The sequence below is a fragment of the Pongo abelii genome, chromosome 10 (assembly GCF_028885655.2).
Source record: "Pongo abelii isolate AG06213 chromosome 10, NHGRI_mPonAbe1-v2.0_pri, whole genome shotgun sequence".
NCBI lineage: Eukaryota > Metazoa > Chordata > Mammalia > Primates > Hominidae > Pongo > Pongo abelii.
Window position 1 is genome coordinate 104,414,918 of NC_071995.2, and position 18,498 is coordinate 104,433,415.

An 18,498-nucleotide genomic window follows, 5' to 3' on the forward strand; every position below is an offset into this window, starting at 1 on the left:
CAGTTAACAGCTGTTGTTTGTCCCTGGTGGACAACCCCCTGTGAAAAGCACACAAAACCTGCTCCTGTTTTCTCAAAGCTACAGATGTCTTCTTGGGCTCTCCTTTGGAGCAACTTTCCAATTTCCTCTGAAACATGACCTTGGAATTCAAGGCATATTAAGTCTTTCACACACAAGTTCCATTTGGAAACCAAGAATGTGTAAGAAGAGGGAGGTGGAGGAGGAGAACATTCCTTTTCAAGGAAGGTGGGTTCTTCCAGAGGGGATTATATCACAGTCGTTCCTTGTCCTTGGCCCTAGCACCATCAACATTGTTGCTTGTGGATCTAAAACTCTATTTTCTGGTGTGATGTGTCATGAGAAAACGAACATGAGAAACCTACATGGAAGAGCAATGAGATCATGTGATTCTTGGGACCTGGTGCTATATTAATTCAGAAATGTGAAATAATTCTGGAAAGAAAACCAGAAAAACTATCCTCCAATCTTGCACAGGGCTTCTTTTAAAAATAATAATAATAATTTTATGAGGTTAAAAATAACAAAAATTATAGGTTGAAAAAATATTGAACACTTAGTTCAAGACAGAAATTGGTAGAGTAGGAGGAGAGATTTGCATTGGCTGAGTTTTAACTTATAAATCAAGAAAAATCAACAGAGAATTTAATCTAAACATGCCCTGCACATAGTTTCTACTGGGCTTGTGTTACCAAGGTTAGTGTTGTGGTTAAGTTGGCTAGGAAGGAAGCATGAAAAATTGATGACATCTGTCCTCTTAGGTCTTTTTTGCTTTTCTGATAGCTACTTCAGAGGCCTTGGCATTTTGTGATAAACTCTTCAGAGGACTGGTGAAAATGTAATCATGGGGATTGAACAATTGGAAACCAGAAGTCTGTTTGTGTTTCTGGGACTCTTGTGAAGCATTTTCCCCTTGCCACCAACAAGATCAGAGAATCTGGAGGTTCTATAGTAGAGTTGTCCTAAATAATGAAAAGCCACTAAGATGGTAAGAAAGATTAACAGTCATACCAAATCAGTGAAAATCAGGGTATCCTTGCCTCCTGTCACCATCACCATCTCATTCATTCGTTCAACAAAAACTTAGTAAAACACTGTGGCAGATGCTGTTGGTTATTGCCCATCTCCTTTGGGTCTTGCCACTTGTGTGGACTCCAGCCAACTTCTTCTGCCAGTATCTGTATCTCTTTGTTTGAGGGATTCTCCAAAGCCATTCTGCCACAACCACTTCTAGATGAGGAGGTGAGGAATTGGTGCCACCTGGAGCAGTCCCCCACCAATGATTGGCAAGAGTTTCCTTATAAATACCTCAGCTCCCTTACTCCTGGGTGAGATAATGCTGAGGTGCATTTCTTTACCATATCCCAGTGTCCCCATGGGACTGACCTTCTGTGGCCCATGACATTAGCTGGTCTGATGGCACATCCTTTACCATCTGCTTTCCTTCCCTGTGTAGCTCCCCATCCCCTCCCAGTGTTTTCTACACCTCCCGAGTCCACTCTTTCTACTTGCATCCTCACTCAGAGTCTACTCCTGGGGAACCCAAACACCTACTGTGTGCCAGGGATTCACTGATTGACGATACAGCAGATGATGAGATTTCAGACACCAGTGACAGGCTGGTGGGAAGATGTTTGATGGAAGTTTGAGAATTTATTCTAACAACTTACTTTATAGAATTTGTATGAGGCTTGAACTTATAAAACTCTTAAAAGAGTGTTTGGCATATAGCAGCAACTAAGAAATTATTAGTTATTATATTCATTATTCTGATGAGCTAAGGCATTGGGTGTTTACTAGTTCTCTTGTTAAAATAGCAATTTCTATGCAAAGGTAGTACATTAAGCTCTTAGTGGCCATTAAAGCTTTAAGAGGAGTAGATTTGTCAAGAAGCTTTCATCACTGTGCTAGACTTTGAAGGAATGAGTCAAAAGGCAAGGTAAGCTTTAAAGGTGGTAGGGGAAGGAGCAAGAGCTGACTGACATGAGCCCTGGGATCAGTTCCTGGGATCTCCTGGTAGGCAAGAACCATCGTGGGGCTCCAGGTTGCCTGAGTGCCAAGGCACAGTCTAGAGCAGGCAAATCCAGGCTTCTCTGAGTCCAAAGCCCTCAACAGAAAAGTGGCAGTGCTGAGATTTGAACATAGGTCGCACTCATTCATTTATTCATTTAGTATTTTCTTAGATTTGTTCAATTTTTTTTTTGAGTTGGAGTTTCAAAGGTTATCAGAGGATTCCCAGTGGAAGAGCAAGTATTTGTAAACCAATGGTGTGCAATAAGATATCCTAAGTGCTTTGGGAGAACATATGTGTGGATCAGAAACAAGAGAATGGCTCCTTCTGCCCTGGGAGGAAGGGGAGGAGGGTCATGAAGAGGGAACTCTTGATCTGAATTTTGGCAGGCGGCTGACCCTCCAGCCTACTTCATTCCATTGCATCCCCAGTGCTGCTGGGGCATGGGCAAGTCACTTCACTTCTCTGAACCTCACTCAGGTTCTTCACCTGTGACATGGGGATCCTCACCCCAAACTCACAGGGCAGCTCTGAGCATTGCAGAAGAGCAGGTGTGGGAAAGTACTGAGCAGCACCTCTGAAAATGCCATTTTCCATGCAAGATGCGGCTAAGCAAACTACTTCTTAATATGAGGATCACCTAGGCCTGAGGGAGCCCTGGCACAGGCTGCATGAGGACATGAGCAGGAGGGCACAGACAAGAAGGAGTCAAGCTCTGGAGTCAGATGGCTTCAAACCAAATCTTGGCTTTATTCCTTATTGATTATGTGACCTTGGGCAAGTTCCTGAAATCTTTGAGCTTCAGTAACTTCATCCATGCAGCATGAGTGATAATATTAATAGTTCTCACCTCTTGGTATTGTTATAAGAATGAAATGAGATAATTTAAGTGCCTGGTGCACAGTAAGCACTCAGTAGATGTCATTATTATTTAGAAGGAACTCCTGGTAGAGGGAAAAATTATGTGACAAGATTCCTATCCTCTACATGTGGATGACTATCATTCAACAATCTAGGATTGGGTCCGAATGTTTGACACTTTAGATTTAGGGGGCTTTGTGTTTTGACTCACTGGCTGCAGATATTGGCAATGCCTGACTCAGGTACCCTAGACTTTCTTCTCCATAGGCTGAAGGCTCTGTACTGGACACACCTGTGACTCCCTGCCTAAGAGGATGCAAACTTGGTCTGCACACCCGGCAGGCTGAATGTGCCCTTAGACACAATGACAAAGGAAAGCTGATGGATGAGCACCCTGGCTTCCTTGCCCTCTTGTTGGGGTGTGATTCTGAGGCATTTCTACAACGACCTTGCTAGTCACCCTGCAAGATTCAGTTCCAGTTGCCCATAGTGGTAACTAGCTGAACAACATACTCCTTATTACCTTCTTTCCCTTCTCTATCTCGGGCTCCCATTCCTCCACTAGTATACTCTAGGATCACCTCCTAAGTAAATTAACTGCACTGAAATCCTTCATTATGGGTCTGTTTCCGGGAGAACCCAAACCAAGACACTCACTGGCATGTGCCTCTAAACAAGTTCAACACGGGCCAAATGAAGTACAAGGTCATATAGCTACCTGCATATAATCACAACTGTCTAGACAGCCAGTTCAGGCCCAAGCAGATTTTTGCTTGCTTGAATTATTTGGGTTGGCTTGGCCAGGCAGCTCTGGACTCCCTCCAAAATTCTTCCAGCCCCCGCTTTCCTTTCGTCTCAGAGACTTAACCTCTGAAGCTGGCAGGCCTCAGATGTGAACAACACAGGATTCTGCGAAGGGCGAAATGTGGGCTGCTCCTGTGAGCAAGCACAGGATAGAAATGCAGCTTTTCTCTTGTTCTCAAAATGAAACACCAAGGCCCTCCCATCTGTTCTGAGTCCGGAGATGAGGCTCAAACAGTTCTCTGGAATCAACGCCACTATTAAAGGTGAGATATCAACACAGAGTTGGAGGTATGTATGGGAATGGGAGCAAGTCGTCACCACTTGGAAACACTAATAGCAGGTCCACCCTGGGGTCATTCACATCTGGCTCCCACGTTACTCTCATGACTATACAGCAGAGCTGATGTGATTTATGCATTTATCATGATGCCCAGGCCCTCGTGAAAAGTCTGCCAGCTAAGCAGATGGAAAGCACCAAATTCATCTCAAATTCAGAGGTGGGAAGGAGATTTAATCACAGCAGCCCTCCTCTTCCCAATAGACCCCCTTGAGAAGAAGGAGCAGGGAGGAGCCAGGATCTCAACATTGCAGAATTAGAAATGAGAGGGCATGGATTTCAAGAGAAGACAGAAGCCATTGAGGTAGTAAAGAAAAGTGAGCATTTATTGAGGGCCTCACATGTGCTGAGCCTTGCGCTAAGTAAGCACATCATATACATGATTGTAGTTAGTCTCTCTCCCTTTCTCCCTTTCTCTCTCTGACTCGCTCTCTCTCTTTTTCTCTCTCTCCTTCTGTCTTTCTCTTTTGCATATATTATCCAAGTTTAGAGATGGGAAAATTGAGATTTAGAGAGAATAATTTTTTTGCCCAAGATCACTTGCACAAAAAGAGGGTAAAAAAGAGAAATGAGGTTTGACCTAGGTGTAACTTACCCTAAGTTTGTGTTCTTATCCATGGCACTTAGAAAGCCTGACTCATTAGAAAACCGTGAATTGTGACCCTTCTGGTCCTCCTCATTACCAGGTCTGACAATAGATATTTGGGGGTAAATGTACCCTCTGTTAAGTACTAGCATGGAAGATACAAAGATAAATAAAAATGGGCCCTCCTTCCTTATTATCACTTTGATTTTTTTTTCTTTCTGTGCCTTTTATCACCACATTCAATTATCCAACAAGCTTCTTTCACAAAGTCATCCAGACTTTGACCTTCCTTTTGACTTCCCGAGTCACCAGGTGATGGGTCCTCATCACATCTCCTCTGGGAGTGTCACGGCCTCAGCCACCTGGTGGCCTTTCTGCCTTCAGTTTATTGGGATAACCTTTTGAACCATAACCTCTGCAATGTCACCTGATAGGCAGAAGCTGACATCTATTCCCTCTGCTATCATTGGGACACATAGGGAAAGAGGACAGGATTGGGAAATGAGTGGCTCGGAATCTGGCCTTGCTCTGCCATTAACTGCTGGGTGACCTTGACCAAGTCACTTCTCTTTTGGGGCCTCAGGTTTTCATCTGTAAAATGGAAGAATGGGATTTAGGGGTTTGGAATTTCCTGGGAGTGTTTTATGGGCCTCTTTAGAGGGTTTATTGATTCATTATTCATTAAGCCCCCAATATGTGCCAAGGATTGTTCTTAGCAACAGGGATTGAGCGGTGAATAAAAACAGAAAAAGCACCTGCTCTTGCTCAGCTTACTTACTTTCTAATCAGGGAGACCAGCCAGGCGTGTGGCTCACACCTGGAATCCCAGCACTTTGGGAGGCTGAAGTGGGTGGATCGCTTAAGGCCAGGAATCTGAGACCAGCCTGGTCTGGCCGGTACAAAAATAGAAAAATTAGCCAGGTGTAGTGGTGCATGCCCATGGTCCCAGCTACTTGGGAGGCTCAGATGGAAGGATCACCTGAGTCCAGGAGGTCAAGGCTGCAGTGAGTCGTGATCATGCCACTGCCCTCCAGCCTGGGCAACATAGTAAGATTCTGTCTCAAAAATAGATAGACAGAATGATAGATAGATAGATAGATAGATAGATAGATAGATAGATAGATAGATAGATAAAGGAGACCAACAGTAACACATAATCTATTTCAGGTAATTGTCAGTGCTGAGAAGAATAATAAACTGGATAAGGACACAGGGAGACAGGGTGCTATGCTAAATAGCTGGCCAGGGAAGGACTTATGGTGGCGTGACAAAGCGGGTCCTGAAGGCGGTGAGGGGCAGAGTCATGCAGATGGGTAGGGTGGAGTTCTCCAGGTAGAAGGAACAGCCTATGCAAAGGCCATCGTGGGTGTGAGCATGGCATACGTAAGTAACAAGCAAGGGGCCAGGCATGGTGGCTCACGCCTGTAATCCCAGCACTTTGGGAGGCCAAGGCAGGTGGATCACCTGAAGTCAGGAGTTCAAGACCAGCCTGACCAACATGGAGAAACCCTGTCTCTCCTAAAGATACAAAATTAGCCGGGCATGGTGGTGCATGTAATCCCAGCTACTCATGAAGGCTGAGGCAGAAGAATTGCTTCAACACAGGAGGCAGAGGTTGCGGTGAGCCAAGATCATGCCATTGCACTCCAGCCTGGGCAACAAGAGCAAAACTCTGTCTCAAAAAAAAAAAAAAACAAAGCAACAAGAAAGGGACCAGTGAGGGAAGTGGAGTCACTTACAGCATGGCAGGAAATACTGTTAGAGACTTGATGAGGCACATGATCATAGAGAGCTTGGAAACCCTGTAGGACTGTTGGAACTCACCAGAGGGTTTGAAGGAAAGAATGACAAGACCCAACTTAACATTTAAAAATGTAGCAATAGAATGTAGATTATCAAGAAAGAATTAGGGAGATCAGTTAGAAAACTTTTGCAAAATCCAGATCAGAGCTGGTGGTGACCTGACCAGCATAAGAACTGTGGAAGATAAATGCTCAAATGTGGAGTCACACTGGCAGGATTTGCTGATAGATGGAATGTGGGGTGAGAGAAAAGGGAGGCAAGGCTTATGGCCTGCGAAGCTAGAAAAATTAATTGCCATTTACAGAGATGTGAAATTCTGGGAGGAGGAGCAGGTTTGGGGGGCGGTAAGGAGTTTGGTTTTGAACACTTTAAGTTCAATAGCTAGTAGACATGTGATGTAATAGTAGACGTGTAGCTAGTAGACATGTGATGTAAGGCATTTGCTTTATGAGTCTAGCATGCTGAGAAGCTGTCTGAACTGGAGAAAGAAATTAGCGGCTCATCAGCATTAGGGATGGTGTTTAAGTGGTGACACTGACTGAGCTTAAGTAGGGCATGAGTATGCATAGCAGACTGGGCTATGGAGCACAACAGCATTTAATGACAGGGAAGAAGGGAGAACCCAGTAAAAGAGGCTGAGAAGGAACAACCTGCAAGATAGAAAGAGGACTGAGAAAGGGGCATCCTAAACTAAGAGGACAAGTCTTCAAAGAAGAGGATGTGATGAGCCATAGCCAATGCTGCTAACAGGGCAAGATGGAGGAGGACTGAGAAGTGACCACTGAATTTGGTATCATGAGGGCCACTGATTGCCTTTTACGTGTGATTTCAGTGAACTGGAAAGTTGTGAAGAAGGCTGAGTGTGCAGGGCTCTGACCCCTTCCTTGGTCCCCTTCAGCCAGTGGCGAAATCTTGGCTCACTGCAACCTCCGCTTCCTGGGTTAGAGCGATTCTCCTGCCTCAGCCTCCTGAGTAGCTGGGACTACAGGTGCACGGCACCACACCTGGCTATTTGTGTGTGTGTGTGTGTGTGTGTGTGCGTGTGTGTGTGTGTGTGTATTTTAGTAGAGATGGGGTTTCACCATGTTGCCCAGGCTGGTCTCGAACTCCTGAGCTCAGGCAATCTGCCCGCCTCAGCCTCCCAAAGTGCTAGGATTACAGGTGTGAGACACCACGCCTGGCCAAGTTTTATCAAAAGAAAATAAATCCTCAATAATCTGGACACCAAGAGAAGAATGGAGACTTTCTACCTCAATGTGAGTTGTAGAGGAGAGAGGAAGTTTCAGTCCTCCAGACCTTCAGACCACCTGGTCCACCATCCTTAGGAGACTAGATGAGAGACAGCTGGGCTAGGGTAGGCTGAAGGCAGAGGTCAGGGTGGGATCTTGAAGGGTGCTGTATTAGTCTGCTCTCACACTGCTAATAAAGACATACATGAGACTGGGTAATTTATAAAGAAAAAGGTTTTATGGACTTACAATTCTGCATGGCTAAGAAGGCCTCACAATCATGGCAGAAGGCAAAGGAGGAGCAAAGACACATCTTACGTAGTGGCAGGCAAGAGAGCTTGTGTAGGGGAACTGCCCTTTATAAAACCATCAGATCTCGTGAGACTTATTCGCTATCACGAGAACAGCATGGGAAAAAGCCGCCCCCATGATTCAATGACCTCCAACTAGGTCCCTCCCATGACACGTGGGGATTATAGGAGCTACAATCAAGATGAGATTTGTGGGGGGACATAGCCAAACCATGTCTGATGCCTTTGGGGTGTTAAATAAGAGGACCAAACCTTGCTGATAAGATAGGGTACACAGAAAAGCACACGGAGGGAACCGGAGCTCAGAATCCAGAGGCTGGCAGGCACCAGGGAGCTTTGTGGGAGCCAAGCTATAGCCTGCAACTCATCTGTTTCAATTGCATTAGCAACACATAACACCATCACCTGGGAGGAACCACATAGCTGCTCTTCCCATTGCTATCTGATGAGCTTTTGCCACCACCTATCTTACCATTTTTGTTGGATTTTCCAGCTGAAGATTCCTGCTCATGCTCTTAAAATTTTGCAGCTCTGATCCTCACTACCCAATTGGACACACTGCTTTTTAATGACTCAGGACACTTGTAAATCCCCTGAAACAGCATGGGTGAGAAGGTGGTGCTCTTGATACCCAATGGCACCAGGAGATATAGATGAGAAATTCTCCAGCAGTAGCACCTGGATTGAGTTGGATAATGATGAGACTCACCTCAGATAAAGAGATTTTATTTGAGAAAATATTTTTGATCTTAAAAGTGTTTGGGAAGATTCTGGTTTCAGCTTCAACATGTAAAGAGCTTAGAAGTTGTCACTCCCATCCTCACAATGAGAAAAAAGATGAAAAAACTGAAAAGGAATCATTTTTCTTAGACCCATCAGAGATCTGAGATTACAGAGGAAACCACCACCCTGAAATCTGGCGGGTTCTTAGGAAGCCCAAAGACAATAGAAAACCCAAAACAAGGACAAGAGAGACGAATTTGAAGCCTGTGGCACCCACAGATACAGCAAACATTAAACGCAGTCCAACATGTAGCCAGGTTAACATACATCCTCACATTAGAGGCCTATTTACCTTTGTTCCTATTACCTGATACAACATATTCAGCTTTCTACAAAAAATTGCAAGGCATTCTAAAAGTCAAGGGGAAACAGTCTGAAGAGTCAAGCTGAGCATCAAAACCAGACTCAGCCACATGGATTTTGGAATTATCAGCCACATGATCAAGGCCAACGTCAACACTGATGTTGAGACAGAGTTCCCTGGACCCCTTCGTGGGACTTGTGACAGGGGTGGGGCTTGCTTACTCGGCCACTGTGCTCAAATTCCTTGCAGGAGCGGGAGCAAGTAGGTGGTGGGTGCCGGGGCCGGGGCAAGTAACTTTTGGCCTCTGGCCCCATGGTAGCACCTAGGGGTGTGTTGCAATTAATGCTCTTTTAGCAGTTGCTGTCCACAGATGGCTAAGTATTAACCAGCTCAGTGGAGAGTCGGGGTGACAGCCTTTTACACTCTGCCCTCTTGGTACCAGTTCCTTGTCTGGTGTCCAGGAAGAATCAGGTCACAAAGACTTGAAGGATGGTGAATGTGGAGGTTTTTTTGAGTGATGGAGGTGGCTCTCAGCTGAACGGGGCACTGGAAAAGGGATGGAGTGGGAAGATAATCTTCCCCTGGAGTTAGGCCATCCCTGGCTGAACTCCTTTCTGACCATTTAGCTGTCTCTTCAATGTTCAGGCACTTATTTTCTCTCCTTTTCTACTGTGCCACTCTGCTCCTCTGCCAGTGGAGTTTAGGTTTTTTTATGGGTACAGGATGGGGGCGTGGTGGGCCAGGGTGGTTTTGGAAAAAGCAACATTTGGGCAGGAAAACATGGGTGTGAAGTTCTCTTTAGGATGGCAGGCCGAGGCTCGTGCGTGGGGCCTTTGCTGAGGAACCGTCTTCTCCTATCCAGTATTTCCCTGCTTCCTGTCCATATCAATAGTAGGTACCCTTGATATGATGTGATGAAAATGATACTTTACTTCTGTGGTTTTCATCCCAAGAACAGATCGCTCCAGTCTAATTTGAGGAAAACATCATCTATAACCATACTAAGGAACATCTTCCACAATACCTGCCCAGTACTCTTCAAAACTGTCAAAGTCACCAAAAACAAGAAAAGTCTAAGAATCTCTATCAAGAGGAACCGAAGGAGATGTGACTATTAAATTAATGTGACATCCTAGATGGAATCCTGGAACAGAAAAAATACATTAGGTAACAACTAAGGCAATCTGAATAACATGAACTTTAGTTAATAATAGTTTATGAACACTGATTGATTAATTGTAACAAATGCACCACAATAATGTAAGATGTTAAAAATAGGGAGAATTGGTGTGGGGTATATGGGTACTCTCTGTACTATCTTTACAATTTTTCTGTAAATCTAAAACTGTTCTAAAAATAAGATCTCTTCAAAGAAAAAAATGTTTTGCAGCACCTGGGCTATTCATCACCAAGGTGTCTGTAGCGCTAATAAACTAAGGGTTTTTTTGGTTTTGTTTTAACTGTTCCATCTAGGGAACCCAGAGGCCCAACTTATTCCTTGGTCCACTGTATAAATACAAAAAAATTGAAAACCCTGGGTGAAAAAAAATGTGAGCAAGGATGTGAGCAAGATGTGAGCAAAAAGATGTGAGCAGGATGTGAACAAGAATGAAAAGGCTGCCAAAATTGATTTTGAAAAGACAGAAAATTGTGATGCTTAAGAGCACAGTCTCTACTATTGATTAGCTGAGTGACCTTAGGCAAGTTATCTAACCCCTCTAGGCCTCGGTTTTCTCATCTGTAAAATGGTGATAATAACAAGATTATCTAGCTCTCATAAGACCATTATCAGGATTAAATGATACAATGTATGATGGTTACAACAGTCTCTTGGGACGTGGAAAGTACTATAATATAATATAACATATATATATAAAAATGTGGAATAAACAAAAGGTAATTATCTGAAATTAGCAGCCTATGTGGAAGCAGTAGGGTCTGTGGCCAGAATATGGTAGTTATTGTACTATCTGTATTTCCATTAAGAAAAAAACAAAAAGCACAGACAAATCCCCATGACTTTCTTTTTTTAATTTGTTTGTTTGTTTGTTTTTGAGACAGAGTCTCGCTCTATCACCCAGGCTAGAGTGCAGTGGCACGATCTCGGCTCACTGCAAGCTCCGCCTCCCGGGTTCACGCCATTCTCCTGCCTCAGCCTCCTGAGCAGCTGGGATTACAGGCGCCCGCCACCACCACGCCTGGCTAATTTTTTTTTTTTGTATTTTTAGTAGAGACAGGGTTTCACCGTGTTAGCTAAGGTGGTCTCAATCTCCTAACCTTGTGATCTGCCCACCTTGGCCTCCCAAAGTGCTGGGATTACAGGCGTGAGCCACCGCACCCGGCCTTTAATATTTGTTTTGAAATTGAGTCTTGCTATGTTGTCCAGGCTGGCCTCAACTCCCAGGCTCAAGTGTTCCGTTTACCTCAGCCTCCCACGTAGCTGGGCCTACAGGCATATACTACCACACCCAGCTTAAATTTTTCCTGAAGATTTATTTACTACCAAGAGAGAAAATTTTATTTGTCTGACATTGTACTAATCACTTTGCATGTATTTAACGCATTTTGTTAAATACACACAAAGCTCCCATTTTCTGATTCTCTCATTTATTTTCCTTTTTTAACAACTAGGAATGTCTATTCAGCCCATACTGAAACTCCCTGGACTGCCCACTGAAACTGGACTGCTCCAAAATGCCCATCCTTCCCTAATTCCCTAATTCCTGCAGCTGAACCATGAGGCTACCAAGGGGAAAAATATGTTTTCAGCTTCATTCTGTCGTAATCCAACAGTAGCACTTTTTGAGGAAAGCTTATTTCCAGGCTCCTGTGTCCTTTCCTCTTCTCTTTGAGCCACTTTTGCCTCTCCTATCCTAGGAATGAAGTGTCATAGCTGGTGAAGTTGCCCAGATTGCATTCTGATGATGTGTGGGGCTCAGAAAGCTGGAAATGAAGAGCAGGGTGGAATGACTTCGTCTGCCCAGCGTCTCTTCCTCACAAGCCTGTTGCCCGCCGCTGTGGCCATTTTTCCAACCATGAGCTTCAGCTGAGAATCTTCCATCCTCAGGTGTCAATTTATTTTCCTAAGTTGGAGGCTTGGTCTTGGTATCTGGAAAGCAATTTGGATGTTCATGGTGGCTAAAGCTATCCAGTGGAAACATAAGTCACCATCGAGTAATGAGACCAGACTATTGGGTGTCTCATATCCTGGCTGCAAATGCAGATGCCAAAGAGTTCAGGAAAGATTTCAACACAGGCAGCATTGTTGGAATAAGTGACAGTTGCCATGATGACTTAGGGGCCAACACCTATTTGGACGTGTGAGATCTGGTGTTTTAAAAAATCAGTTTCATTATTTATTGATGTACCTGATGCTTCCAATATGGTTGATGGGAGAGTTGAATCCTAGGAGCACCATAGCAACATATTGCTTAATTCTCTATCATTCTGTTATTTATCTTCCTAGGACTGGCTCAACAAATGGTCCCAATTCTTAACCAATTTTATTCTTCTTGAAGGAGCAACACTTGTATTTCTTAATCACCGTTATGGCCTGGATTCACGGCAAAGTCCACTTAATTCTGCCTCCTAATTACTATCATATCTACCCTTTCCATCGCCATCTTAGCTCCTATCTCAGGCTCTCCACAGATTTTTTTTCTATGCTAATGCAATCTTTTCCTTATTAGTCTTCTCTGTGGTTAGCCTCACTGCTGTCCTCAACCCAATGCATTCTTCATCTTGCATAAAAAGTGACATTTTACAGATACATCAGAAATACATACTAATATTTTATTTATATAATTAATAAACCCTGATACCTTTTAAAGTGTAGGAAGATCTTTCTTTGGCAAGTCTTTCTTTGCTGAGTAAAGTGATGGGAATGGAAGTGCTAGAATAGCGCTCAATTGTTCTGCATGAGAAAGGGGAAGAGATAGAGGGATGGGGAGCCAGGAAGCGTGATTCCTGAATAAAGACCTAGAGTCAGAGGAAATTACAGGCTTGGAAGGGAGAGGACCCAGAGAAAGATGGGGACTCAGCTAGGAGCCAAAGGAGGGAATGAGGAACGGGGATTTGAGGAGTGTCATTCTGTACACCCTGAAATCTGACTTCCTCCCCAGTCTGACACATAAAACTTCCAGTTTCTGTAGTGATGTAGAAATCTCTACATTGTACAAATGTAGAGAAAATCTTCATTTGTCACTAATGTTTTGTTGAGGGGATTGTTCTTTTGGGGAAATGAGTGGAAGCACCATGTCACTCTACAAGAATGGCGTGAGGCAAACCAACACCAAGACAGGATACAGAGTTGACCAATCTGTGTAATGCACACATCCAATCCCTGCTCCTCTGACAAAGTCTCCTATGGATTCCCATCCTTGATAGGTGGGAGCGGGAGCCTGAAACATTTTAGCATGGAATACCAGATCCTTCCTGATCTAGTCTATACATATCTGTCCAACTGTATCTTGTAAGCACCTCTTCTCAGTCTCACACACACACATACATCCTTTATACCCTAGAGCAATACAAGGACTGCAAAGAGGGTATATGCTGTTTCATCCTGCTAGACTACTCTTTCCCCACTCTTATTCAGTTGGAAAATACCTCCTTCTCCTCCCTCAAGCAGATTTAGGTGCTCCTTCCCCTGGGCTCTCATTTTACCTTGAAAGGCATACACTTTTGTTTTATCATCACACTGTTTTGTAATTGTATATTCACGTGTCCATCTCCCTAACATGACCATAATCTCCTTGAAGCCACATGTAGTTTTATCTCTATGAAAAACTTCTAGCACCTAGCAAAGGATTAGGCATTTAGTCTGATGTTTGGTGAGTACATTTACCTTCTAAGGCTTGTAAGTGTTATAAAGGAGCTACCAAAGAAAAACTAACTGACAAGAGGAAAAATTGGTCTTCTAAAAACTTGCCCAATATTTATGGTTTCTCTCATCATGAAGACCGTTACTTTGGTGGTCCTCAATAAACCATGACTCCTAGCGTTCCAACTCTTGTGTCAGCCTTCCCAACATTGCTTCTGGTCTTGGCCATGTTAGCTTTGGCCACTGGAATATTGGCAAGGATGAAGATAGTGGACGCTTGACCAGTGCTTGTACACTGGGTTTATCCACTTGGAGTGCTCTTTCTTGGAACCCAGATGCCATGCTCCGTGTAAGTCCAAGAAGCCATGTGAAGAAAAACCAAAGCCCCTGGATGATAGTCCCAGGTGAGCATCCAGCTGAGGACCACCAACAACTTTGATGCTCACAGTCATCAAAATCATCCTTGGCTAAAACCATTGTATGTCTCTCTTAAAAGCCATATTAAAGGCATGTTAAAGGTTTAACTGTATTGGTAAAATGCCACTGCCCATGGAAAAGAATGAAACCTCCTTTACAAAAGAATCACTACAATTGCCAAAAAAAATCTGAAACTCATTTATAAATTGGAGATGTTATGGTGGAAGCCTTTTATTAGTTAATGCATCTCTATATTGAGATTACAAGCACATTGTATGATCGCTGGGGAGAGGTATGGGTCCAATTAGTGAAGGGGGTGAATTCTCACAGGAGAAAAGAAAGTGACAGGGGGTCGAGCTGTTCAGGTGGTGGTTCCTACATGACCATAGTCCCATTTCCCTTATTGGCATCCTCATTTTCTGGTATTTCAACATGGATTCGGGTATTTTGAAAAAAAAAAAAAAAAAAAAGAAGAACATTATAGAAAGAGCAGGCTCAAGAATCACAGTCCAAGTCTGGGCACAACTACATGGAGCAGCTATAAGGATTTCATACTAGTCAAGGTTCTCCAGAGAAACAGAGCCAATAGGATGGGTGGATGGATGGATGGATAGATAGATAGATAGATAGATAGATAGATAGATAGATAGATAGATAGATGATAGATAGATAGATAGATATTGGTAAATATATAGATAATGATGGATAGATAGGTAGATGTTGGTAAATATATACATACTGATGGATAGATAGATAGATACATAGACAGATAGGTTTAGTATGAGAAATTAGCTCACATGATTATGGAGGAGGAAGAGGACCCATAGTTTGCCATCTGTAAGCTGGAGACCCAGAAAAGATGGTGGTATAGTTAAGTACAAGTCCAAAGCTCTACAAATTAGGGGACTCAGTGGTGTATGTCTCAGGCCAAAGGCAGGAAAAGAACAATGTCCCAGATCAGTCAATCAGGAAAAAGGAACCAATTCTCCCTTCCCCACCTTTTGTTCTATTCAGGCCCTCATGACTTGGATGATGCCACTTTGGGGAGGGCCATCTGCTTTAGAGTTTACCAATTCAAATGCTAATCTCCTCCCTCACATACATGCCCAGAAATAGTATTTAGCCAAATATCTGGGTACCCCATGTTTCAGTTAAGTTGACAAATAAAATTCACCATCACAGATTTCACCCAAGCTGAAGTTGAGCCCCAGACTGTAGATGTACATGAGTGGATGAACGTGTGTGTAGGTCTCTCTAGTATCATATATTTTATACATACTATTAATATATTTTATGTATATACATTATTCACTTGTTCATTCACAAATATTTTAAAAGTACCTTCTATGATTTAAGTTCTGGCTGGGTATTAAACAGTGAACAAGACAAATATGATCTCTACCCAAAGCTTATGTCATCACATTTTACAAAACAACTAAGTCCTATAGACAAATAAAGCAGTGATAAATAACTGATAAAAGTTATGAAAAGGAAGAGATACATCATAGCAATTTTATACTTGAAAAATTTATCCCTTAGGTGTAGGGCCTACACCTTCACTATGTAAACTTTTACATTTTTATAGTTCAATAAAAGATTAGCATTTGGTATTTAAATGCATATTTAAGGGAACAATGATCCCAGTGACTCCTCAGTTAAGTATTCCTAAAGGAAGTTTACTACTCAAATCATGAGATATCATCACTATCCTCTTAGGGACAGTATGCACCAAGTACAGGAAGGTTACTCAAAACTTACTAAAAAAGGGACAAAAAGGAGAGTTGGAAATCCTAACCACCTCTCCTCCAAAGATTCTATTTCAAACCTAACTTTCCTGGTACTCTGCCAAACAAAACAACATAAACACCCAGATACAAAAGGAGCGGCTTCTATTGTCTAATTCCCCGTATGGATAAGCTGGTTGCCAGCTCTATAAATATTTAATAAGAACCAAGCTCAACTAGACCCATTAATGACTCTTTGAAAGTATTTTTATTATGAAGTAGCATTAGATACATGTAAAAGAATGCATGAAACTTTGCTTCCAGCCCCTGAATTTTGTGAGTTCTTTGAATCACACTCTGCTCTCTGTTTATGGAGTTTTCTGTTTCTTGCAATGAAAGGAGCTGTGAACATAAGATGTAACTAAAGAAAGTGGAATAATAATATCAATATCTAGCAGTTTTTGAGCACTCCTTATGAGCTGGTTACTGTGCTGCGGGATGCTCATGCCTCATTTTATCAATCTGCCCCAAACCTTTGATGAGGTAGTTGTATCATCCTCTTCCTCTTTGTTTTTTGTTGTCTTAACATTTTTTGCTTGTTTGGTTTTGTAACAGCTTTATTGAGATATAATTTACATACCATACAATTCATCCATTTAAAGTGTACGATTCAGTGGGTTTTTTGCACATTCACAGAGTTGTGCAATTATCAAGACTATTTTAGAATATTTTTAATCACTGCAAAAAAACCCCCTCTGTAACCTTTAGCTATTGCTTTGCTTTGAGTGTGGTGTCTCTCAAAAAGTTATGAGTATGTTGAAACTTAATACACATTAAGATGGTAATAAGAGGACGGCCTTTTGGGGAGTGATTAAGTCATGAGGACTCCACCCTTATGAATGGATTACTACCTGTATAAAAGAGGCTTCAGAGAGAGTTTGCCCCTCTTGCCTTCCACCTGCTGCTATATGAGGACACAGCAGCAAGGTGCCATCTTGGAAGCAGAGAACAGCCCTCGCCAGACACCAAAATTGGTGGCTTCAGAACTGTAAGAAGTAAATTTTTGTTCTTTATAAATTACCCCGCCTGTGGTATTTTGTTATAGCAGCATAATTAGACTAAGAGAGCTATTATCCCTAATCCCTCATCATTTCCCCTGTCACTAGACTACTATTAATCCACTTTCTATCACTATTCATTATCCAACTCTAGACATTTCATATAAACAGAATCATACAGAATGTAGTCTTTTGTGACTGGCTTCATTCATGTGCTGTAGCATGTTTTCAAGGTTTATTCATGCTGTAGTATGTTTCAGCACTTCATTTCTTTGTATGACTAATATTCCATTGTGTGTATACATCACACTTTGTTTATCCATCATCTGTTGATGGACATTTGTTTCCACTCTTTGGCTGTTATAAATCATGTTGCTATGAATAACTGTATACAAGTTTTTGTGTTAACATGTATTTTAAAAAATTATCTTGGGTATATACCTCGAAGTAGAAATGCTGGGTCAAATGGTAACTCTATGTTTTAACTTTTTTAGGAATGGTCACACTGTTTTCCAAAGTGACTGCACCATTTCATATTTCTGCCAGCAACATTATCGTCTTCCTTTTACAGATGAAGAAACTCATATCATGGAAAAGCAAGGATGAAATTCTCTGACCACCCTACATTTAAAGGACCTTTAAAGAGAAAGAACTGACAGTGTAAGTGGAAAAAGAGCAATTGGAAGTAGCAGGATAAGGAAAAACCATTATCATACAACTGGTGGGAAGAAGGAATGTCAAAAACATCAGTGTGAAAATAATTGCAGCAAAAAGGTAAATCCCAGTAATTACTGAAAAGAGTTTTTTAGGATGTGGGCAATGGAAGGTACATGGTGATTCTCAGAAGTCTCATGGGTAAGCAGTGAGTGAGATTGCCATGGGTGACAGCATATGTTACATAAGGAGGTGAAGGCAGCATGATTTTGAAATTCAGGTGATGGAGGGTAATGAGTAGGAATCCTTCATCTTTGAATGGAGAAGCCATGAGCAGGTCTATGGAGGCAAGAACCTGGAGTGATTAAGATACTGTACAATGAGGTAAAGTGATGTATTGGAAAAGCTGAGGAGGGGATAGCTTCCCAAGAGTTAATGAATGGGGGTGTTTCATACAAAGAGTGACCTATTTCTCTGTGGCTACAGATGGAAGGAGAGATAAGAGTGACTGGGGGCCAGGCACAGTGGCTCACGCCTGTAATCCCAGCACTTTGGGAGGCCGAGGTGGGCGGATCACGAGGTCAGGTGATCGAGACCATCCTGGCTAACATGGTGAAACCCCGTCTCTATTAAAAATACAAAAAATTAGCCGGGCGTGGTGGCGGGCGCCTGTAGTCCCAGCTACTCGGGAGGCTGAGGCAGGAGAGTGGCGTGAACCCAGGAGGTGGAGCTTGCAGTGAGCTGAGATCGCACCACTGCACTCCAGCCTGGGCAAC

The 18,498-nt window shown here is 42.8% G+C and overlaps 1 long non-coding RNA gene across 1 annotated transcript in view; it reads left to right on the forward strand.

Moving 5' to 3' along the window:
• The window catches only part of LOC129049339 (uncharacterized), a 403,176-nt gene that overhangs the window by 360,837 nt on the left and 23,841 nt on the right, over positions 1-18,498 (forward strand). The window contains exons 4-6 of the long non-coding RNA XR_008512377.2: positions 10,006-10,214; positions 11,925-12,114; positions 17,640-17,842. This is a non-coding gene — a long non-coding RNA (uncharacterized LOC129049339). The remainder of the gene's footprint in view (positions 1-10,005; positions 10,215-11,924; positions 12,115-17,639; positions 17,843-18,498) is intronic.